The following is a 25,188-nucleotide window of genomic DNA, read 5'->3' on the forward strand; positions in this document are numbered from 1 at the left end:
ACTTCGGCTGGGACATACCTACCTGACACGTGGGAAAGAGGGGGTCAAAGGTCAAGGTCTTCGACACTCTGGCGAGGACATACCTACCTGACCCATGGGAAAGAGTGGGTCAAGGTCTTCAACGCTCCGGAGAGGACATATCTACCAGACACATGGAGAAGAGGGGGTGAAAGGTCAAGGTCTTAAACACTGCGGAGAGGACATACCTACATGATGCGTGGGAAAGAGGGGTCAAAGGTCAAGGTCTTCAACACTCCTTCGAGGACATACCTACCTGATGCGTGGGAAAGAGGGGGTTAAAGGCCAATGTCTTCTACACTCTGTTGAGGACATACCTACCTGATGCGTGGGAAAGAGGGGGACAAAGGTCAAGGTCTTTAACACTCCGGCGAGGACATACCTACCTGACGCGTGGAAAAGAGAGGGTCAAAGGTCAAGGCCTTCAACACTCCGGTGAGGACTTACCTGTCGGGAAGTGTTGGAAAAAGTGGGTCAAAGGTCAAGGTCTTCGACACTAAGGCAAGGAAATACCTACCGGAAAATGTTGGAAAGAATGGTTCAAAGGTCAAGGTCTTCGACACTGCGGCAAGGGCATACCTACCTGACGCGTGGGAAAGAGTGAGTCAAAGGTCAAGGTCTTCGACACTCCAGCTAGGATATACCTACCTGATGCGTGGAAAAGAGTGGGTCAAAGGTCAAGGCTCCTGCGAGTACATACCTACCTGACGCATGGGAAAGAGTGGGTCAAGGTCTTCAACGCTCCGGAGAGGACATATCTACCTGACACGTGGGGAACAGGGGGTAAAAGGTCAAGGTCTTAAACACTGCGGAGAGGACATACCTACAGGACGCCAGGGAAAGAGGGGTCAAAGTTCAAGGTCTTTAACACTCCGGCGAGGACATACCTACCTGACGCATGGGAAAGAGGGGGTTAAAAGTCAATGTCTTCTAAACTCCGGCAAGGACATACCTACCTGACGCGTGGGAAAGAGGGGGTCAAAGGTCAAGATCTTCAATACTCCAGCGAGGACATACCTAATGGATGCATGGGAAAGAGGGGGTCAAAGGTAAAGGTGTTCAACACTCCGGCAAGTACATACCTGCCTGACGCGTGACAAAGAGGATGTGAAAGGTCAAGGTCTTCAACACTCCGGTGAGGACATAACTACCTAAAGCATGGGAAAGAGGGCGTCAAATGTCAAGGTCTTCACCACTCCGGCGAGGAAATCGCTACCTGACGCTTGGGAAAGAGGGGGTCAAAGGTCAAGATCTTTAACACTCCGGTAAGGACATAGCAACCTGATGCGTGGGAAAGAGGGGGTCAAAGGTCAAGGTCTTTAACACTCCGGTGAGGACATACCTACCTGACGCGTGGGAAAGAGGGGGTCAAAGGTCAAGGTCTTCAACACTCTGGCAAGGCCTTACTACCTGACGCGTGGGAAAGAGGGGGTCAAAGGTCAAGGCCTTCAACACTCCGGCGAGGACATACCTACCTAACGCAAGGGAAAGAGGGGGTCAAGGCCTTCAACACACCAGCGAGGACATACGTACCTGACACATGGGAAAGAGGCGGTCAAAGGTCAAGGTCTTCAACACTCGGGAGAGGACTTACCTACTGGAACGTGTTGGAAAAAGTGGGTCAAAGGTTAAGGTCTACTACACTCCGGCGAGGACATACTTACCAGAAAGTGTTGGATAGATTGGCTCAAAGGTCAAGGTCTTCGACACTCCGGCGAGGACATACCTACCTGACGCGTAGGAAAGAGGGGGTCAAAGGTCAAGCTCTTCAACACTCGGGAGAGTACTTACCTACTGGAAAGTGTTGGAAAAAGTGGGTCAAAGGTTAAGGTCTACTACACTCCGGCGAGGACATACTTACCGGAAAGTGTTGGAAAGATTGGTTCAAAGTCAAGGTCTTTGACACTCCGGCAAAGACATACTTACCTGACGTGTGGAAAAGAGGGGGTCATAGGTCATGGTCTTCGGCACTCCGGTGTGGACATACCTACCTGACGCGTGGGAAAGAGGGTATAAAAGGTCAAGGTCTTCAACACTCCGGAGAGGACATACTTACCTGACTCGTTGGAAAGAGGGATCAAAGGAGAAGCGTGGCTCAGTGGTTAGAGGCGGCAGACCCGGAAGCTGAGATCGGCCGTGGACCAGGGTTCGATTCCCCACCTCGGCGGGTCTCGGGCTCAAAAATTCCACGGACTCGACAATTCTCGTTCCGGTGCCTACTCGACTCACGGGGTCACACTCTGCGACTCTGGGCAATAGCTTGCTTAATCTCCACTACGGCCCCTCGCGGTGGGATACCTGGCTTTCACCTTGTGGATACCCTGCTGGGGTATCTCACAGGGGAATACCAGGACGGGTTCCCTAAGCAAGCGCCTTGATGCCTTCGGGTGATACGTGCGCTATATAAGTCGCAATACATTTACATTTACAAAGGTCAAGATCTTAGACACTCCGGCAACAACATACCTACCTGACGAGTGGGAAAGAGTGGGTCAAAGGCTTCGACACTCAGGATAGGACATACCTACCTGACGCGTGGGAAAGAGTGGGTCAACGGTCAAGGTTTGACACTCCGGCGAGGACATACCTACATGACGCGTTGGAAAGAGCGGGTCAAGGTCTTCAACACTCCGGAGAGGACATATCTACCTGACGCGTCAGAAAGAGGAGGTAAAAGGTCAAGGTCTTCAACACTCCTGCGAGGACATACCTACTTTACGCGTGGGAAAGAGGGGAACAAAGGTCAAGCTCTTCAACATTCCGGCGAGGGTCTACATACCTGACGCATTGGAAAGAGGGCGTCAAAGGTCAAGGTCTTCAACACTCCAGTGAGGACATACGTACTGGAAAGTGTTGGGAAAAGTGGATCAAAGGTCAAGGTCTTCGACACTCTGGTGAGGACATACCTACCTGACGCATAGGAAAGAGTGGGTCAAGGTCTTCAATGCTCTGGAGAGGACATATCTACCTGACACGTGGGGAAGGGGGGGTAAAAGGTCAAGGTCTTAAACACTGCGGAGAGGACTTATCTACATGACGCGTGGGAAAGAGAGATCAAAGGTCAAGCTCTTCAACATTCCGGCGACGATCTACATACCTGACGCGTGGGAAAGAGGGCGTCAAAGGTCAAGGTCTTCAACACTCCAGTGAGGACATACCTACCGGAAAGTGTTGGGAAAAGTGGGTCACAGGTCAAGGTCGTCGACACTCCGGCTAGGACATACCTACCTGATGCGTGGGAAAGAGGGGGTCAAAAGTCAAGGTCTTTGACACTCCGGTGAGGACATACTTACCTGACGCTTGGTAAAGAGGGGGTCATAGGTCATTGTCTTCGGCACTCCGGTGTGGACATACCTACCTGACATGTGGGAAAGAGGGTATCAAAGGTCAAGGTCTTCGACACTCCGGAGAGGACATACTAACCTGACTCGTTGGAAAGAGGGATCAAAGGTCAAGATCTTCAACACTCCGGCGAGAACATACCTACCTGACGCGTGGGAAAGAGTGGGTCAACGGTCAAGGTTTGACACTCCGGCGAGGACATACCTACATGACGCGTGGGAAAGAGCGGGTCATGGTCTTCAACACTCCGGAGAGGACATATCTACCTGACGCGTGGGAAAGAGGGGGTAAAAGGTCAAGGTCTTCAACACTCCGGCGAGGACATACCTACTTTACGTGTGGGAAAGAGGGGATCAAAGGTCAAGCTCTTCAACACTCCGGCGAGGATCTACATACCTGACGCGTGGGAAAGAGGGCGTCAAAGGTCAAGGTCTTCAACACTCCAGTGAAGCCATACCTACCGGAAAGTGTTGGGAAAAGTGGGTCAAAGGTCAAGGTCGTCGACACTCCGGCTAGGACATACCTACCTGATGCGTGGGAAAGAGTGGGTCAACGGTCAAGGCTTGACACTCCGGCGAGGACATACCTACATGACGCGTGAGAAAGAGCGGGTCAAGGTCTTCAAGACTCCGGAGAGGACATATCTACCTGACGCGTGGGAAAGAGGGGGTAAAAGGTCAAGGTCTTCAACACTCCGGTGAGGACATACCTACTTTACGCGTGGGAAAGAGGGGATCAAAAGGTCAGGCTCTTCAACATTCTGGCGAGGATCTACATACCTGACGCGTGGGAAAGAGGGCGTCAAAGGTCAAGGTCTTCAACACTCCAGTGAGGACATACCTACCGGAAAGTGTTGGGAAAAGTGGGTCAAAGGTCAAGGTCGTCGACACTCCGGCTAGGACATACCTACCTGATGCGTGGGAAAGAGGGGGTCAAAGGTCAAGGTCTTCGACACTCTGGCGAGGACACACCTACCTGACGCGTGGGAAAGAGTGGTTCAAGGTCTTCAATGCTCCGGAGAGGATATATCTACCTGACACGTGGGAAAGAGGGGGTAAAAGGTCAAGGTCTTAAACACTGCGGAGACGACATACCTACATGATGCGTGGGAAAGAGAGGTCAAAGGTCAAGGTCTTCAACACTCCGGCGAGGACATACCTACCTGACACGTGGGAAAGAGGGGGTTAAATGTCAATGTCTCCTACACTCCTGCGAGGACATACCTACCTGACGCGTGGTAAAGAGGGGGTCAAATGTCAAGGCCTTCAACACTCCGGTGAGGACATAACTACCTAAAGCATGGGAAAGAGGGGGTCAAATGTCAAGGTCTTGACCACTCCGGCGAGGACATAGCTACCTGACACTTGGGAAAGAGGGGGTTAAATGTCAAGGTCTTCAACACTCCGGTATGGACAAAGCAACCTGATGCGTGGGAAAGAGGGGGTCAAAGTTCAAGGTCTTTAACACTCCGGTGAGGACATACCTACCTGACGTGTGGGAAAGAGGGGGTCAAAGGTCATGGTCTTCAACACTCTGGGAATGACTTACTACCTGACGCGTGGGAAAGAGGGGGTCAAAGGTCAAGGCCTTCAACACTCCGGCGAGGACATACCTACATGACGCGTGGGAAAGAGGGGGTCAAGGCCTTCAACACACCAGCGAGGACATACCTACCTGACACGTGGGAAAGAGGTGGTCAAAGGTCAAGGTCTTCAACAAGCGGGAGAGGACTTACCTACTGGAAAGTGTTGGAAAAAGTGGGTCAAAGGTCAAGGTCTACGACACTGCAGATGAGGACATACTTACCTGACTCGTTGGAAAGTGGGATCAAAGGTCATTGTCTTCGGCACTCCGGTGTGGATATGCGTACCTGACGTGTGGGAAGGAGGGTATCAAAGGTCAAGGTCTTCAACACTCCGGAGAGGACATACTTACCTGATTCGTTGGAAAGAGAGATCAAAGGTCAAGATCTCCAACACTCCGGCGAGGACATACCTACCTGACGCGTGGGAAAGAGTGGGTCAAAGGCTTCAACACTCAGGATAGGACATACCTACCTGACGCGTGGGAAAGAGTGGGTCAACGGTCACGGTTTGACACTCCGGCGAGGACATACCTACCTGACGTGTGGGAAAGAGCGGGTCAAGGTCTTCAACACTGCAGAGAGGACTTATCTACATGACGCGTGGGAAAGAGAGGTCAAAGGTCAAGCTCTTCAACATTCCGGCGACGATCTACATACCTGACACGTGGGAAAGAGGGCATCAAAGGTCAAGGTCTTCAACACTCCAGTGAGCACATACCTACCGGAATGTGTTGGGAAAAGTGGGTCAAAGGTCAAGGTCGTCGACACTCCGGCTAGGACATACCTACCTGATGCGTGGGAAAGACGGGGTCAAAAGTCAAGGTCTTTGACACTCCGGCGAGGACATACTTACCTGACGCTTGGAAAAGAGGGGGTCATAGGTCATTGTCTTCGGCACTCCAGTGTGGACATACCTACCTGACATGTGGGAAAGAGGGTATCAAAGGTCAAGGTCTACGACACTCCGGAGAGGAAATACTAACCTGACTCGTTGGAAAGAGGGATCAAAGGTCAAGATCTTCAACACTCCGGCGAGAACATACCTACCTGACGCGTGACAAAGAGTGGGTCAAAGGCTTCGACACTCAGGATAGGACATACCTACGTGACGCGTGGGAAGAGTGGGTCAACGGTCAAGGTTTGACACTCCGGCGAGGACATACCTACATGACGCGTGGGAAAGAGCGCGTCATGGTCTTCAACACTCCGGAGAGGACATATCTACCTGACGCGCGGGAAAGAGGGGGTAAAAGGTCAAGGTCTTCAACACTCCGGCGAGGATCTACATACCTGACGCGTGGGAAAGAGGGTATCAAAGGTCAAGGTCTTCAACACTCCAGTGAAGACATACCTACCGGAAAGTGTTGGGAAAAGTGGGTCAAAGGTCAAGGTCGTCGACACTCCGGCTAGGACCTACCTACCTGATGCGTGGGAAAGAGTGGGTCAACGGTCAAGGCTTGACACTCCGGCGAGGACATACCTACATGACGCGTGGGAAAGAGCAGGTCATGGTCTTCAACACTCCGGAGAGGACATATCTACCTGACGCGTGGGAAAGAGGGGGTAAAAGGTCAAGGTCTTCAAAACTCCGGTGAGGACATACCTACTTTACGCGTGGGAAAGAGGGGATCAAAAGGTCAAGCTCTTCAACATTCTGGCGAGGATCTACATACATTGACGCGTGGGAAAGAGGGCGTTAAAGGTCAAGAGCTTCAACACTCCAGTGAGGAAATACCTACCGGAAAGTGTTGGGAAAAGTGAGTCAAAGGTCAAGGTCGTCGACACTCCGGCTAGGACATACCTACCTGATGCGTGGGAAAGAGGGGGTCAAAGGTCATTGTCTTCGACACTCTGGCGAGGACATACCTACCTGACGCGTGGGAAAGAGTGGTTCAAGGTCTTCAATGCTCCGGAGAGGATATATCTACCTGACACGTGGGGAAGAGGGGGTAAAAGGTCAAGGTCTTAAACACTGCGGAGAGGACACACCTACATGACGCATGAGAAAGAAGGGTCAAAGGTGAAGGTCTTCAAAAACTCCAGCGAGGACATACCTACCTGGCGCGTGAGAAAGAGGGGGTTAAAGGTCAATGTCTTCTACACTCCGTTGAGGACATACCTACCTGACGCGCGGGAAAGAGGGGGTCAAAGGTCAAGGTCTTCAACACTCCAGCGAGGACATACCTACCTGATACGTGGAAAAGAGGGGGTCAAAGGTCAAGGCCTTCAACATTCTGGCAAGGACATACCTACTGGGAAGTGTTGGAAAAAGTGGGTCAAAGGTCTAGGTCTTCGACACTAAACCAAGGACATACCTACCGGAAAGTGTTGGAAAGAGTGGTTCGAAGGTCAAGGTCTTCGACCCTTCGCCGAGGACATACCTACCTCACGCGTGGGAAAGAAGGGGTCATAGGTCCAGGTCTTCAACACTCCGGAGAGGACATACCTACCTGACGCTTGGAAAAGAGGGGATCAAAGGTCAAGGTCTTCGACACTCCAGCGATGACTTACCTATCTGTCGCGTGGGAAAGAGGGGGTCATAGGTCAAGGTCTTCGACACTCCAGCGATGACTTACCTATCTGACGCGTGGGAAAGAGTATGTCAAAGGTCAAGGTCTTCAACACTCCGGTGAGGACATACCTACCTGACGCGTGGGAAACAGGGATCAAAGGTCAAGGTCTTCGACACTCCAGCGAGTACATACCTACCTGACACGTGGGAAAGAGGGGTCAAAGGTCACGGTCTTCAAAAACTCCAGCGAGGACATACCTACCTGACGCATGGGAAAGAGGGGGTTAAAGGTCAATGTCTGCTACACTCCGTTGAGGACATACGTACCGGAAAGTGTTGGGAAAAGTGGGTCAAAGGTCAAGGTTGTCAACACTCCGGCTAGGACATACCTACCTGACGCGTGGGAAAGAGTGGGTCAAGGTCTTCAATGCTCTGGAGAGGACATATCTACCCGACACGTGGGGAAGAGGAGGTAAAAGGTCAAGGTCTTAAACACTGCGGAGAGGACATACCTACATGATGCGTGGGAAAGAGAGGTCAAAGGTCAAGCTCTTCAACATTCCGGCGAGGATCTACTTACCGCGTAGGAAAGAGGGCGTCAAAGGTCAAGGTCTTCAACACTCCAGTGAGGACATACCTACCGGAAAGTGTTGGGAAAAGTGGGTCAAAGGTCAAGGTCGTCGACACTCCGGCTAGGACATACCTACCTGATGAGTGGGAAAGAGGGGGTCAAAGGTCAAGGTCTTCGACACTCCGGCGAGGACATACTTACCTGACGCATGGAAAAGAGGGGGTCATAGGTCATTGTCTTCGGCACTCTAGTGTGGATATGCGTACCTAACGCGTGGGAAAGAGGGTATCAAAGGTCAAGGTCTTCAACACTCCGGAGAGGACATACTTACCTGACTCGTTGGAAAGAGGGATCAAAGGTCAAGATCTTCAACACTCTGGCGAGAACATACCTACCTGACGCGTGGGAAAGAGTGGGTCAAAGGCTTCGACACTCAGGATAGGACATACCTACCTGACGCGTGGGAAAGAGTGGGTCAACGGTCAAGGTTTGACACTCCGGCGAGGACATACCTACATGATGCGTGGGAAAGACCGGGTACAGGTCTTCAACACTCCAGAGAGGACATATCTACCTGACGCGTGGGAAAGAGGGGGTAAAAGTTCAAGGTCTTCGACACTCCGGCGAGGACATACCTACTTTACGTGTGGGAAAGAGGGGATCAAAGGTCAAGCTCTTCAACATTCCGGCGAGGATCTACATACCTGATGCGTGGGAAAGAGGGAGTCAAAGGTCAAGGTCTTCAACACTCCAGTGAGGACATACCTACCGGAATGTGTTGGGAAAAGTGGGTCAAAGGTCAAGGTCTTTGACACTCCGGCTAGGACATACCTACCTGATGCGTGGGAAAGAGGGGGTCAAAGGTCAAGGTCTTCGACACTCTGGCGAGGACATACCTACCTGACGCGTGGGAAAGAGTGGGTCAAGGTCTTCAATGCTCCAGATAGGATATATCTACCCGACACGTGGGGAAGAGGGGGTAAAAGGTCAAGGTTTTAAACACTGCGGAGAGGACATACCTACATGACGCGTGGGAAAGAAAGGTCAAAGGTCAAGGTCTTCAAAAACTCCTCCGAGGACATACCTACCTGACGCGTGGGAAGGAGGGGGTTAAAGGTCAATGTCTTCTACACTCCGTTGAGGACATACCTACCAGAGGTCAAGGTCTTCAACACTCCGGCAATGACATACCTATCTGAGGCGTGGAAAAGAGGGGGTCATAGGTCATGGTCTTCGGCACTCCAGTGAGGAAATACCTACCTGACACGTGGGAAAGAGGGATCAAAGGTCAAGGTCTTCGACACTCCGGTGAGGACACACCTACCTGACATGTGGGAAAGAGTGGGTCAAAGTTCAAGGTCTTCAACACTCCAGCGAGTACATACCTACCTGACACGTGGGAAAGAGGGGTCAAAGGTCAAGGTTTTCAAAAACTCCAGCTAGGACATACCTACCTGACGCGTGGGAAAGAGGGGGTTAAAGGTCAATGTCTTCTACACTCCGTTGAGGACATACGTACCGGAAAGTGTTGGGAAAAGTGGGTCAATAGTCAAGGTCGTCGGCACTCCGGCTAGGACATACCTACCTGATGCGTGGGAAAGAAGGGGTCAAAGGTCAAGGTCTTCGACACTCTGGCGAGGACATACCTACCTGACGCGTGGGAAAGAGTGGGTCAAAGACTTCAATTCTCCGGAGAGGACATATCTACCTGACACGTGGGGAAGAGGGGGTCAAAGGTCAAGGTCTTCAACACTCCAGCGAGGACATACCTACCTGATGCGTGGAAAAAAGGGGGTCAAAGGTCAAAGGCCTTTAACACTCCGGCAAGAACATACCTACCGGGAAGTGTTGGAAAAAGTGGGTCAACGGTCAAGGTCTTCGACACTAAGGTAAGGACATACCTACCGGAAAGTGTTGGAAAGAGTGGTTCAAAGGTCAAGGTCTTCGACCCTTAGCCGAGGACATACCTACCTCACGCGTGGGAAAGAAGGGGTCATAGGTCAAGGTCTTCAACACTCCGGAGAGGACATACCTACCTGACGCGTGGGAAAGAGGGGATCAAAGGTCAAGGTCTTCGACACTCCAGCGATGACTTACCTATCTGACACGTGGGAAAGAGTGGGTCAAAGGCCAAGGTCTTCGACACTACGTCGAGGACACACCTACCTGACGCGTGGGAAAGAGGGGATCGTAGGTCAAGGTCTTCGACACTCCAGCAATGACTTACCTATCTGATGCGTGGGAAAGAGTATGTCAAAGGCCAAGGTCTTCGAAAGTCCAGCGAGAACATACCTACCTGACGCGTGGGAAAGAGGGGGTCGTAGGTCAAGGTCTTCAACACTCCGGAAAGGACATACCTACCTGACGGGTGGGAAAGAGAGGGTCAGAGGTCAAGGTCTTCAACACTCCGGCACTGACATACCTATCTGAGGCGTGGAAAAGGGGGGGTCATAGGTCATGGTCTTCGGCACTCCGGTGAGGACATACCTACCTGACGCATGGGAAAGAGGGATCAAAGGTCAAGATCTTCGATACTCCGGTGAGGACATACCTGCCTGACGTGTGGGAAAGAGTGGGTCAAAGTTCAAGGCCTTCAACACTCCAGCGAGTACGTACGTACCTAACACGTTGGAAAGAGGGGTCAAAGGTCAAGGTCTTCAAAAACTCTAGCGAGGACATACCTACCTGACGCGTGGGAAAGAGGGGGTTAAAGGTCAATGTCTTCTACACTCCGTTGAGGACATACGTACCGGAAAGTGTTGGGAAAAGTGGGTCAAAGGTCAAGGTCGTCAATACTCCGACTAGGACATACCTACCTTATGCATGGGAAAGAGGGGGTCAAGGGTCAAGTTCTTCGACACTCTCCCGAGGACATACCTACCTGACGCGTGGGAAAGAGTGGGTCAAGGTCTTCAATGCTCTGGAGAGGACATATCTACCTGACACGTGGGAAAGAGGGGGTAAAAGGTCAAGGTCTTAAACACTGCGGAGAGGACATACCTACATGACGCGTGGGAAAGAGAGGTCAAAGGTCAAGCTCTTCAACATTCCGGCGAGGATCTACTTACCTGACGCGTGGGAAATAGGGCGTCAAAGGTCAAGGTCTTCAACACTCCAGTGAGGACATACCTACCGGAAAGTGTTGGGAAAAGTGGGTCAAAGGTCAAGGTCGTCGACACTCCGGCTAGGACATACCTACCTGATGAGTGGGAAAGAGGGGGTCAAAGGTCAAGGTCTTCGACACTCCGGCGAGGACATACTTACCTGACGCGTGGAAAAGAGGGGGTCATAGGTCATTGTCTTCGGCACTCTAGTGTGGATATGCGTACCTAACGCGTGGGAAAGAGGGTATCAAAGGTCAAGGTCTTCAACACTCCGGAGAGGACATACTTACCTGACTCGTTGGAAAGAGGGATCAAAGGTCAAGATCTTCAACACTCTGGCGAGAACATACATACCTGACGCGTGGGAAAGAGTGGGTCAAAGGCTTCGACACTCAGGATAGGACATACCTACCTGACGCGTGGGAAAGAGTGGGTCAACGGTCAAGGTTTGACACTCCGGCGAGGACATACCTACATGACGCGTGGGCTAAGAGCGGGTACAGGTCTTCAACACTCCAGAGAGGACATATCTACCTGACGCGTGGGAAAGAGGGGGTAAAAGTTCAAGGTCTTCGACACTCCGGCGAGGACATACCTACTTTACGCGTGGGAAAGAGGGGATCAAAGGTCAAGCTCTTCAACATTCCGGCGAGGATCTACATACCTGATGCGTGTGAAAGAGGGCGTCAAAGGTCAAGGTCTTCAACACTCTAGTGAGGACATACCTATCGGAAAGTGTTGGGAAAAGTGGGTCAAAGGTCAAGGTCGTCGACACTCCGGCTAGGACATACCTACCTGATGCGTGGGAAAGAGGGGGTCAAAGGTCAAGGTCTTCGACACTCTGGTGAGGACATACCTATGTGACGCGTGGGAAAGAGTGGGCCAAGGTCTTCAATTCTCCGGAGAGGATATATCTACCCGACACGTGGGAAAGAGGGGGTAAAAGGTCAAGGTCTTAAACACTGCGGAGAGGACATACCTACTTGACGCGTGGGAAAGAAGGGTCAAAGGTCAAGGTCTCAAAAACTCCAGCGAGGACATACCTACCTGACGCGTGGGAAAGAGGGGGTTAAAGGTCAATGTCTTCTACACTCCGTTGAGGACATACCTACCAGAGGTCAAGGTCTTCAACACTCCGGCAATGACATACCTATCTGAGGCGTGGAAAAGAGGGGGTCATAGGTCATGGTCTTCGGCACTCCGATGAGGACATACCTACCTGACGCGTGGGAAAGAGGGATCAAAGGTCAAGGTCTTCGACACTCCGGTGAGGACATACCTACCTGATGTGTGGGAAAGAGTGGGTCAAAGGTCAAGGTCTTCAACACTCCAGCGAGTACATACCTACCTGACAGGTGGGAAAGAGGGGTCAAAGGTCAAGGTCTTCAAAAACTCCAGCGAGGACATACCTACCAGACGCGTGGAAAAGAGGGGGTTAAAGGTCAATGTCTTCTACACTCCGTTGAGGACATACGTACCGGAAAGTGTTGGGAAAATTGGGTCAATAGTCAAGGTCGTCGACACTCCGGCTAGGACATACCTACCTGACGCGTGGGAAAGAGTGGGTCAAGGTCTTCAATGCTCCGGAGAGGACATATCTACCTGACACGTGGGGAAGAGGGGGTAAAAGGTCAAGGCCTTAAAGACTGCGGAGAGGACATACCTACTAACACGTGGGAAAGAAGGGTCAAAGGTCAATGTCTTCTACACTCCGTTGAGGACATACCTACCTGACGTGCGGGAAAGAGGAGGTCAAAGGTCAAGGTCTTCAACACTCCAGCGAGGACATACCTACCTGATGCGTGGAAAAGAGGGGGTCAAGGCCTTCAATACTCCGGAGAGGACATATTTACCTGAGGCGTGGGAAAGAGGGGATCAAAGGTCAAGGTCTTAGACACTACGTCGAGGACATACCTACCTGACGTGTGGGAAAGAGTGGGTCAAAGGTCAAGGTCTTCAACACTCCAGCGAGTACATACCTACCTGACACGTGGGAAAGAGGGGTCAAAGGTCAAGGTCTTCAAAAACTCCAGCGAGGACATACCTACCTGACGCATGGGAAATAGGGGGTTAAAGGTCAATGTCTTCTACACTCCGTTGAGGACATACCTACCTGACGCGCGGGAAAGAGGGGGTCAAAGGTCAAGGTCTTCAAAAACTCCAGCGAGGACATACCTACCTGACGTGTGGAAAAGAGGGGGTCAAAGGTCAAGGCCTTCAACACTCCGGCGAGGACATACCTACCGGGAAGTGTTGGGAAAAGTGGGTCCAATGTCAAGGTCTTCGACACTCCGGCGAGGACATACCTACCTGACGTGTGGGAAAGAGTGGGTCAAAGGTCAAGGTCTTCAACACTCCAGCGAGGACATACTTACCTGACGCGTGGAAAAGAGGGGGTCAAAGGTCAAGGCCTTCAACACTCCGGCGAGGACATACCTACCGGGAAGTGTTGGAAAAAGTGGGTCAAAGGTCAAGGTCTTCGACACTAAGGCAAGGACATACCTTCCGGAAAGTGTTGGAAAGAGTGGTTCAAAGGTCACGGTCTTCGACCCTTCGGCGAGGACATACCTACCTCACGCGTGGGAAAGAGGGGGTTATAGGTCAAGGTCTTCAACATGCCGGAGATGACATACCTACCTGACGCGTGGGAAAGAGGGGGTCATAGGTCAAGGTCTTCAACACTCCGGAGGGGACATAGCTACCTGACGCGTGGAAAGCGTGAGTAAAAGGCCAAGGTCTTCGACACTACGTCGAGGACATACCTACCTGACGCGTGGGAAAGAGTATGTCAAAGGCCAAGGTCTTCGAAAGTCCGGCGAGGACATACCTACCTGATGCGTGGGAAAGAGGGGGTCGTAGGTCAAGGTCTTCAACACTCTGGAAAGGACATACCTACCTGACGGGTGGGAAAGGGAGGGTCAGAGGTCAAGGTCTTCAACACTCTGGCAATGACATACCTATCTGAGGCGTGGAAAAGAGGGGGTCATAGGTCATGGTCATCGGCACTCCGGTGAGGACATACCTACCTGACGCGTGGGAAAGTGGGATCAAAGGTCAAGGTCTTCGACACTCCGGTAAGGACATAGCAACCTGACACGTAGGAAAGAGAGAGTCAAAGGTCAAGGTCTTAAACACTGCGGTGAGGACATACCTACCTGACGCTAGGGAAAGAGGGGGTCAAAGGTCAAGGTCTTCAACACTCTGGCAAGGACTTACTACCTGACGCGTGGGAAAGAGGGGGTCAAAGGTCAAGGTCTTTAACACTACTGCGAGGACAAACCTACCTGACGCGTGGAAAAGAGGGGGTCAAAGGTCACGGTCTTCAACACTCCGGCGAGGACATACCTACCTGACGCGTGGGAAAGAGGGGTCAACGGTCAAGGTCTTTAACACTCCAGCGAGGACATACCTACCTGAAGTGTGGGAAAGAGGGGGCCAAAGGTCAAGGTCTTCAACAACCCGGCAAGGACATACCTACCAAAAAGTGTTGGAAAAAGTGGATCAAAGGTCAAGGTCATAAAAACTCCGGCTAGGACATACCTAACTGATGCGTGGGAAAGAGGGCGTCAAAGGTCAAGGTCTTAAACACTGCGGAGAGGACATCCCCATATGGGCGTGGGAAAGAGGGGTTATAGGTCAAGGTCTTCAACACTCCGGCGAGGACATACCTACCTGACGCATGGGAAAGAGTGGGTCAAGGTCTTCAATGCTCCGGAGAGGACATATCTACCTGACGCGTGGAAAAGAGCGGGTAAAAGTTCAAAGTCCTAAACACTGCGGAGGGGATATACCTACATGGCACGTGGGAAAGAGGAGTCAAACGTCAAGGTCTTCAACTCTCCGGCAAGGACATACCTACCTGACGCGTGTGAAAGAGGGGGTCAAAGGTCAATGTCGTCGACACTCCGGCTAGGACAATTCTACCTGACGCGTGGGAAAGAGGGGGTCAAAGACCAAGGTCTTAAAAACTGCGGAGAGGACATACCCACATGACGCGTGGGAAAGAGGGGTCATAGGTCAAGGTCTTCAACACTTCGGCAAGGACATACCTACCTGACGTGTGGGAAAGAGTGGGTCGAGGTCTTCAACGCTCCAGAGAGGACATATCTACCTGACGCGTGGGCTTCCAGTTTAAAGGGTATGGAGTGGACAAAGCAAACAGCTAAGCCTAGAGGGGTTTTCTCTCACTTCTTCTGTCTTGGGATTAAATCTCTGTGGCCGGTACATCGTAACATGGAGAGGAGGAGATTCCCTATCTAGAATACCCATTATTGGTATATGAGGAATAAAAAAAAGAAAAGAGTGGGTCAAGGTCTTCAACGCTCCAGAGAGGACATATCTACCTAGCACGTGGGAAAGAGGGGGTAAAGATCAAGGTCTTAGACACTCCGGGAAGGAAATACCTACCTGACGTGTTGGAAAGAGGGGGGGTCAAAGGTCAAGGTCTTCAACACTCCGGTGAGGACATAGCTACCTGACACGTGGAACAGAGGGGGTCAAAGGTCACCGTCTTCAACACTCCGGCGAGGACATACCTACCTGACGCGTGGCAAAGAGGGGGTCAAAGTTCGCCATCTTCAATACTCCGGCGAGGACATACCTATCTAACGCGTGGGAAAGAGTGGCTCAAAGGTCAAAGTCTTCAACACTCCAGCGAGGACATACCTACCTGATGCCTGGGAGAGAGTATGTCAAAGGCCAAGGTCTTCGACACTCCGGCGAGGACATAGCTACCTGATGAGTGGGAAAGAGGAGGTCAAAGGTCAAGGTCTTCGACACTCCAGCGAGGACATAGCTGCCTAAAACGTGGGAAAGAGGGAGTTAAAGGTCAAGGTCTTTGACACTCTGGCGAGGTCATACCTACCTGACGCATGGGAAAGAGGGGTTCAAAGGTCAAGGTCTTTGACATCCGGAGAGGACATACATACCTGAAGCGTGGGAAAGAGGGGGTGAAAGGTCAAGGTCTTCAACACTCCGGTGAGGACATATCTACCTGACGCGTGGGAAAGACTGGGTCAAAGGTCAAGGTCTTCAACACTCCAGCAAGGTCATACCTACCGGAAAGTGTTGGAAAGAGGGGGTCGAAGTTCAAGGCCTTCAACACTCCGGCAAGGACATACCTACCTGACGTGGGGGAAAGAGTGGGTATAAGGTCATGGTCGTGAGTGACTAATGAAGTAGAGGCATGGGTTACCTAGTGGCAAACAACGAAGATGACATACTTGCCATGAGCAAAGAGGTCAAGAACATACTGGGTTCCCTATCTAATAAAGTTGAAGAAATCAAGGCGCTCTGGGAAAATTGAAAGATTTGGAAGACGCATCGCAGTGTGATAATGTGTCGATCCGGAATGTTTCTAAACAGAGGAATGTGAGGACATCATCCTATACTATAAGTCTCTTTTCCAAATTGTACTGAAAGAGGGCCCACCGCATGAGATTCCCATAATCCAGGCACATTGAGTAAGAGCGCCACGGGAAGCACCTGGTGCCTGCCCCTGCAACATTATACTTAAGCGGGGTCCTTCCCACCTAAAGGACATTGTTCATGTGAGAAGTAAAATGAATTAGATCTGCTCATTTTTCGAGAATATACTCTTGACATTTTCTAGGATGTTTCACATGTGGCCATGAACAAATGACGCATGCTATCCTTAGTGACTCCTGAGTTTTATAGCAGAGTGAGTCATATCCATGCAGATCTCCTGATTGGGAACAGGAGGGTCGAAGAGTGGGGGAGGGTCAGGGGAGTGTGGACAGAAATTGATGTTGGAAGTGTTTTGTATTCAGTTTGACTGATGGTCCACACTGGTTCATCCTAGTCTATAACAACAAAGAGAAAAAAGAAAGCTGGATGCAGAAATCCCAATGCTACTGTGTGATGGAGGGGAGGTGCAGACAGCCTTGCCAAACTCACGGGGGGAGTAAATGACAGTGGAATTGCACTACTGGATAGCTGGAAATACTACTCTGCATCGCAATGAGCCATTCCTAAAAGTAGATACAGTGATTCTGGGAATTAGGGGCTACCCAACCGCTTTGTATGGACCGCAGACAATGGCAGAACTAAAGTATTATACCAAGTACATGATTCGATCATAGAGACCACTAGATAATTGTATCGGAGAAGGTATTAGTGAATCAAACCCTGGTATGGGACAGTGTGGCACAGACTGAAGTGCAGAAAAAGTGTAGAAAATGCAGAGATCTGAGGAATGGGACTAGATATGAATCCGAAAATTGGGAACTTGTGCCGAGATGGGCGGCTGATATACCGGGGTTGTCCTTTGGGAGGACGGCCAGATGGCTGAGACTAAGGTATTTTTCTAGTTCCAGACACACCATGCTCTGATGACTCACATAGTCGTGGGAGCATAGGTTGTAAAGGCGCCCCCGCCTAAAGACCTCCCTGCTGTCAGAAACCCTTTCCAAGAAACCATTTAACTTGCTTATAGCTGCTCAACAATTACTGAAATGCCGTAGAGACGCTAAAGAGGGCGGTGGGAGTAGGCACTTAGCACCCTCGAGAAATAGTAGTTTAGCTTTTGCCTGGTCCAGTTGCTCTTTCTACATACATCCTACTAAACAAAATCTAGGCTGTGTAAGATGGGGGAAAATAGGGTCAGATCTCTGTGCCAGTGGATGCAGCTGATTGGTAACCTTTCTTCATGCACAATGGGGCTGCCTAATGCTAACTGGCTACTGAAGGCTGCATGGGCGTGCCAGTGCTGCGTCACCGGATCCCAGGCAAAACTGTCTCCCAGGCTAGAGGCACTCAACATTTGGAGAGAAAGAACATACCCCACACACACAGAGCTCTCACCACCATGGGGCTGATAACAGCAAAAAGGAATGTGGGCAAGAAATAAGGATCTGATATGCCTCAAAATTTGACATCTGGGTAAACAGACATGGATGGGTGCATGTTGGTGGAACAGCAGGTCTATGAGTGGAGGGGCTGCCCCTATAAGTGGGAAAACACATGGCAGCAATGAAGAATGCACTAGGGACAATAGTGGCCTGGCCCTTGTGTGAGGCAAAAAAAGAAGCCACTTACAGAATAGTGGAGAAAGGAAACTATAATTTGGAGCAGCCAGAGCAACAAGGTTTGGTGTGCTAATCTTGCTGGGTGCTTGAGGTACTTCTTTCCTCAAGGAGCTTGAGGACATGCACAAGCGAGGCCTATCCATGTGCAGGGGATGAGGAGAGGGATCTTCCACAGATTTAGGTAGCACACTTTGATGGACTGATAGAGAGGGAGTAGAGCTGGGGTGTTTTGATGGAGATTTGTTGCACTATTTTTGTAGTTTTCCTGTGTCTTATAAAAAGGATACATTGCAGAACCTGACAGATTCGAATGGATTTAGTTAGAGAAGGTCCCTGTTACTCTTCTTTCTGTTGCTTTGGCTCTTACTCCCCATTATGGGGTCTTGTTGGTTGTGTTCATGATAAAATGTAATGTTTTTCTATCTCAACCAGTAGATCTTGATGGAGGTGGGCGAGGATTGGGGTGATCCAATCTCACGCTCCACTGAAGATGTTGGATCACAGCTTTCAACATGATTAGTGTATGAATGTGATTGTTTCTTTATATGTATGACTTAAATGTTGTTTTCAATGTATCATTGTGCTCCTAGTGTCCTTGACTTTCTGCTGCAGCAAAGTCCCCCTCTTTTTATTCTGTTGAATGTTGCCATTGTATTTGCAGACTTGTTTGCCTAGGGCAATAGATTCTTTGTTAAGGTGGGCAGTGAATCTACTACTACAAGCTCATGCTTTTTCACAGGGTTTGATTTTTTTTTGTCTCATGCTGTAGGCAATATTGGACAGTGAATCAACGCAAAACTATATCCGGTTTATTGCTGTTGCAAATTGTGTCACACCAATGTCTCTCAAATCTTGTCTTTGCACAAGATGGTAGTGGTCTCAGAGAGTCTTCAAATTCCCTAGTTAGCTCAGATTTTTTTAAATTTGAATCAGCACAATGCTGCAGTTTTACCAATTTAGAGTTAATTGTTGGCGTTGAATTTGGCTGGATGTTTGGGAGATTCAGTTTAAATGTGCCCAACACTGATTGGCATATTGATGGCACATTCCCAATGTGTTAAGTATTGGGGTGCAGGGACATGCCGATGGCTCTGGTTGGTCTTATCTTGCGGTCAAATTATTAAGGAGTCTGGATTTTGCAGAATGTCCTGCCCTTAATGCAGTGGTTAGTTGCCTTCAAACAATTAGATGTCCTCTGGAAGAACTCTAGAGAACTATAATGACAAGAGAAAGGTAAATACTGTAAGTTAACTTTAGTTAGTCACATAAATACAACATTTAACAAGAGTAAATACAACACCTGCTCTGATTTAACTGTTTTGAGTTTCTCATGGTGTGGACAGTCAGGGTCAGATTTTTCACTCAAACATACACAATAACTCAGGCTCTAAGCCGAAGAAGAACACTGTTCCAGTTATGGACTCTGCAATCTGCTGGCCTTTGTCTGGCCAATAGTAGCTGCTTCTATCCGAGATAGTATATGCCGGAGGTGGCCACTTTCCCTAGGAAGGCAAATGCAGTCTCATTCTTCGTGTAGGACAGGAGCCAGTGTAGGACAGGAATGGCCATGTCGGTTTCGTATCAGTCTTCCACATACGATCTTACATTCTTTTCAAGTTAACCTTGTGTATTACAATGTACCTTTAAACAGAAGAGCTGCTTGCGTAACCACTTAGGGCCAGATGTAGAAAGCTTTTGTGAGATCGCAAACGTCCCAAAATGCAGAATAGGGTCGTTTGTGACCTCCAAAAAAAGATTTTAATGTACAGAGGCCCAACTAGAAATTCAGTAATCTATTACTGAATTGCAAATTGGGTTTGAGACTCGGTATTAGAAAGTGGCATGTTTAGTGCGGCCCATCTTAATACCGAATTGCAGTGGTATGGTGAATGTTTTGCAACCGAAATGAGGTTGCAAAACATTCACATTTTTCCACCTAGTTCAAGTAGGTGGTAACCCATTTAGAAATGGAAAGGTGCCCCCACGAGACCCATTCCCCTGTGAGAATATTTGCAAAAACATTTTTTAAGAGCAGGCAGAGGTCCTAAGCACCACTGGCTACTCTTAAAAAATTAAAAGAAAGCTTTATTTTCCCTTTATTAAACACACCTCATTTTCATACCTGTAATGGACACATGTAGCTGCAACAACTACATGAAAAGTTCCAAGTCTCACTAAAATAAAATCCCATATCTCACATACAGTGCAATTTGCCAACAGACAGATTGCATCATCTCTCACATCATTCAACAAATATAGTGGACTCTCACAAGTGAGAGTTTACTTTCCAACCTCGAATAGCATTACAACTCGCTGCACATTCACTCATAAGTTAACTTTATAACTATTTGATAACGTTCTAGCAAGTAGTGTAACATTAAAAAATCATCTTATATTAGGGCTAATTAAAATCTCTTATAACATCATATTGTTACTTATGTCAACATAACAGCCCACTAAACTTCTATTTTATCTTATGCAGGGACAAAATCTGATCTATAAAATCAACAAAACATCTACAGGTCAAATTAGCAAATTGAATCAGAAGAAACCAGCAACCATTATGTTACTGCTTATGCTGAATAGGTCACTATGACATCACCAAACATCTCTCAAGCTTCAGACTAGCAGTGCATGTGCGCTAATCTCATGACAATGAGGGAAGACTGGTGCAAGAAAGTTCACCTATTTCTAATCAATAATTAGGCAGTTTTTCTCTTCATATCTGTTGTCAATTTATACATCACTGTGCACTACTCAAATTAATTTAGGACCAACCTTTAATACATGTGTCTTAACTCGTTAGAGTTGAGGAAACTGCCACCCGCCAGACTTTATACGGCCGTCAGTACTGATTTCTGCTTGCCTCCCTCCGCCCTCTGGAAGAACTCTAGAGAACTATGATGACAAGAGAAAGGTAAATACTGTAAGTTAACTTTAGTTAGTCACATAAATACAACATTTAACAAGAGTAATTACAACACCTGCTCTGATTTAACTGTTGGAGTTTCTCATGGTGTGGACTGTCAGGGTCAGTTTTTTCACTCAAACATACACAATAATTCAGGCTCTAAGCTGAAAAAGAACACTGTTCCAGTTATGGCACCTGCAATCTGCTGGCCTTTGACTGGCCAATAGTAGCTGCTTCCATCCAAGATATTATATGCCGGAGGTGGCCACTTTCCCTAGGAAGGCAAATGCAGTCTCATTCTTCGTGTAGGACAGGAGCCAGTGTAGGACAGGAATGGCCATGTCGGTTTCGTATCAGTCTGCCACATACGATCTTACATTCTTTTCAAGTTAACCTTGTGTATTACAATGTACCTTTAAACAGTAGAGCTGCTTGCGTAACCACTTAGGGCCAGATGTAGAAAGCTTTTGTGAGATCACAAACGTCCCAAAATGCAGAATAGGGTCGTTTGTGACCTCCAAATAAAAGATTTTAATATACAAAGGCCCAATTAGAAATTCAGTAATGTATTACTGAATTGCAAATCGGGTTTGCGACTGGTATTAGAAAGTGGCATGTTTACTGCGGCCCCTCTTAATACCGAATTGCAGTGGTATGGTGAATGTTTTGCAACCGAAATGAAGTTGCAAAACATTCACATTTTCCCACCTAGTTCAAGTAGGTGGTAACCCACTTAGAAATGGAAAGGTGCCCCTCGAGACCCATTCCCCTGTGAGAATATTTGGAAAAACATTTTTTAAGAGCAGGCAGAGCTCCTACGCACCACCGCCTACTCTTAAAAAATTAAAAGAAAGCTTTTTTTTCCCCTTATTAAACAAACCTCATTTTCATACCTGTAATGGACACATGTAGCTGCAACAACTACATGAAAAGTTCCCAGCCTCACTAAAATAAAATCCCATATCTCACATACAGTGCAATTTGCCAACAGACAGATTGCATCATCTCTCACGTCATTCAACAAATACAGTGGACTCTCACAAGTGAGAGTTTACTTTCCAACCTCGAATAGCATTACAACTCGCTGCACATTCACTCATAACTTAACTTTATAACTATTTGATAAAGTTCTAGCAAGTAGTGTAACATGAAAAAATCATCTTATATTAGGGCTAATTAAAATCTCCTATGACATCATATTGTTACTTATGTCAACATAACAGCCCACTAAACTTCCATTTTATCTTATGCTGGGACAAAATCCTGATCTATAAAATCAACAAAACATCTACAGATCAAATTACCAAATTGAATCAGAAGAAACCAGCAACCATTATGTTACTGCTTATGCTGAATAGGTCACTGTCACTATGACATCACCAAACATCTCTCAAGCTTCAGACTAGCAGTGCATGTGCGCTAATCTCATGACAACGAGGGAAGACTGGTGCAAGAAAGTTCACCTATTTCTAATCAATAATTAGGCAGTTTTTCTCTTCATATCTGTTGTCAATGTATACATCACTGTGCACTACTCAAATTAATTTAGGACAAACCTTTAATACATGTGTCTTAACCCATTAGAGTTGAGGAACCTGCCACAGGCCAGACTTTAAACAGCCGTCAGTACCTTCTGCAGCATGATGGGGTGAGTAAGGATTTCTGCTTGCCTCCCTCCGCCCTCTGGAAGAACTCTAGAGAACTATAACGACAAGAGAAAGGTAAATACTGTAAGTTAACTTTAGTAAGTCACATAAATACAATATTTAACAAGAGTAAATACAACACCTGCTCTGATTTAACTGTTTGAGTTTCTCATGGTGTGGACTGTCAGGGTCAGTTTTTTCACTCAAACATACACAATAATTCAGGCTCTAAGCCGAAGTAGAACACTGTTCCAGTTATGGACTTTGCAATCTGCTGGCCTTAGACTGGCCAATAGTAGCTGCTTCCATCCGAGATATTATATGCCGGAGGTGGCCACTTTCCCTAGGAAGGCAAATGCAGTCTCATTCTTCGTGTAGGACAGGAGCCAGTGTAGGACAGGAATGGCCATGTCGGTTTCTTATCAGTCTGCCACATACGATCTTGCATTCTTTTCAAGTTAACCTAGTGTATTACAATGTACCTTTAAATAGAAGAGCTGCTTGCGTAACAACTTAGGCCGAGATGTAGAAAGCTTTTGTGAGATCGCAAACGTCCCAAAATACAGAATACGGTCGTTTGTGACCTCCAAATAAAAGATTTTAATATACAAAGGCCCAATTAGAAATTCAGTAATCTATTACTGAATTTCAAATTGGGTTTGCGACTCGGTATTAGAAAGTGGCATGTTTAGTGCGGCCCATCTTAATACCGAATTGCAGTGGTATGGTGAATGTTTTGCAACCGAAGTGAGGTTGCAAAATATTCACATTTTTCCACCTAGTTCAAGTAGGTGGTAACCCATTCAGAAATGGAAAGGTGCCCCCTCGAGACCCATTCCCCTGTGAGAATATTTGCAAAAACATTTTTTAAGAGGAGGCAGAGGTCCTACGCACCTCCGCCTACTCTTAAAAAACTTAAAAGAAAGCTTTTTTTCCTTTAATAAACAAACCTCATTTTCATACCTGTAATGGACACATGTAGCTGCAACAACTACATGAAAAGTTCCCAGTCTCACTAAAATAAAATCCCATATCTCACATACAGTGCAATTTGCCAACAGACAGATTGCATCATCTCTCACATCATTCAACAAATACAGTGGACTCTCACAAGTGAGAGTTTACTTTCCAACCTCGAATAGCATTACAACTCGCTGCACATTCACTCATAAGTTAACTTTATAACGATTTAATAAAGTTCTAGCAAGTAGTGTAACGTTAAAAAATCATCTCATATTAGGGCTAAATAAAATCTCCTATGACATCATATTGTTACTTATGTAAACATAACAGCCCACTAAACTTCCATCTTATCTTATGCTGGGACAAAATCCTGATCTATAAAATCAACAAAACATCTACAGATCAAATTAGCAAATTGAATCAGAAGAAACCAGCAACCATTGTGTTACTGCTTATGCTGAATAGGTCACTGTCACTATGACATCACCAAACATCTCTCAAGCTTCAGACTAGCAGTGCATGTGCGCTAATCTCATGACAACGAGGGAAGACTGGTGCAAGAAACTTCACCTATTTCTAATCAATAATTAGGCAGTTTTTCTCTTCATATCTGTTGTCAATTTATATATCACTGTGCACTACTCAAATTAATTTAGGACAAACCTTTAATACATGTGTCTTAACCCGTTAGAGTTGAGGAACCTGCCACCCGCCAGACTTTATACAGCCGTCAGTACCTTCTGCAGCATGATGGGGTGAGTAATGATTTCTGCTTGCCTCCCTCCGCCCTCTGGAAGAACTCTAGAGAACTATAATGACAAGAGAAAGGTAAATACTGTAAGTTAACTTTAGTTAGTCACATAAATACAACATTTAACAAGAGTAAATACAACACCTGCTCTGATTTAACTGTTTGAGTTTCTCATGGTGTGGACTGTCAGGGTCAGTTTTTTCACTCAAACATACAGAATAATTCAGGCTCTAAGCCGAAGAAGAACACTGTTCCAGTTATGGACCCTGCAATCTGCTGGCCTTTGACTGGCCAATAGTAGCTGCTTCCATCCGAGATATTATATGCCGGAGGTGGCCACTCTCCCTAGGAAGGCAAATGCAGTCTCATTCTTCGTGTAGGACAGGAGCCAGTGTAGGACAGGAATGGACATGTCGGTTTCTTATCAGTCTGCCACATACGATCTTACATTCTTTTCAAGTTAACCTAGTGTATTACAATGTACCTTTAAACAGAAGAGCTGCTTGCATAACAACTTAGGCCGAGATGTAGAAAGCTTTTGTGAGATCGCAAACGTCCCAAAATACAGAATAGGGTCGTTTGTGACCTCCAAATAAAAGATTTTAATATACAAAGGCCCAATTAGAAATTCAGTAATCTATTACTGAATTTCAAATTGGGTTTGCGACTCGGTATTAGAAAGTGGCATGTTTAGTGCGGCCCATCTTAATACCGAATTGCAGTGGTATGGTGAATGTTT

The sequence above is a fragment of the Lissotriton helveticus genome, chromosome 3_2, assembly GCF_964261635.1.
Source record: "Lissotriton helveticus chromosome 3_2, aLisHel1.1, whole genome shotgun sequence".
Lineage (NCBI taxonomy): Eukaryota > Metazoa > Chordata > Amphibia > Caudata > Salamandridae > Lissotriton > Lissotriton helveticus.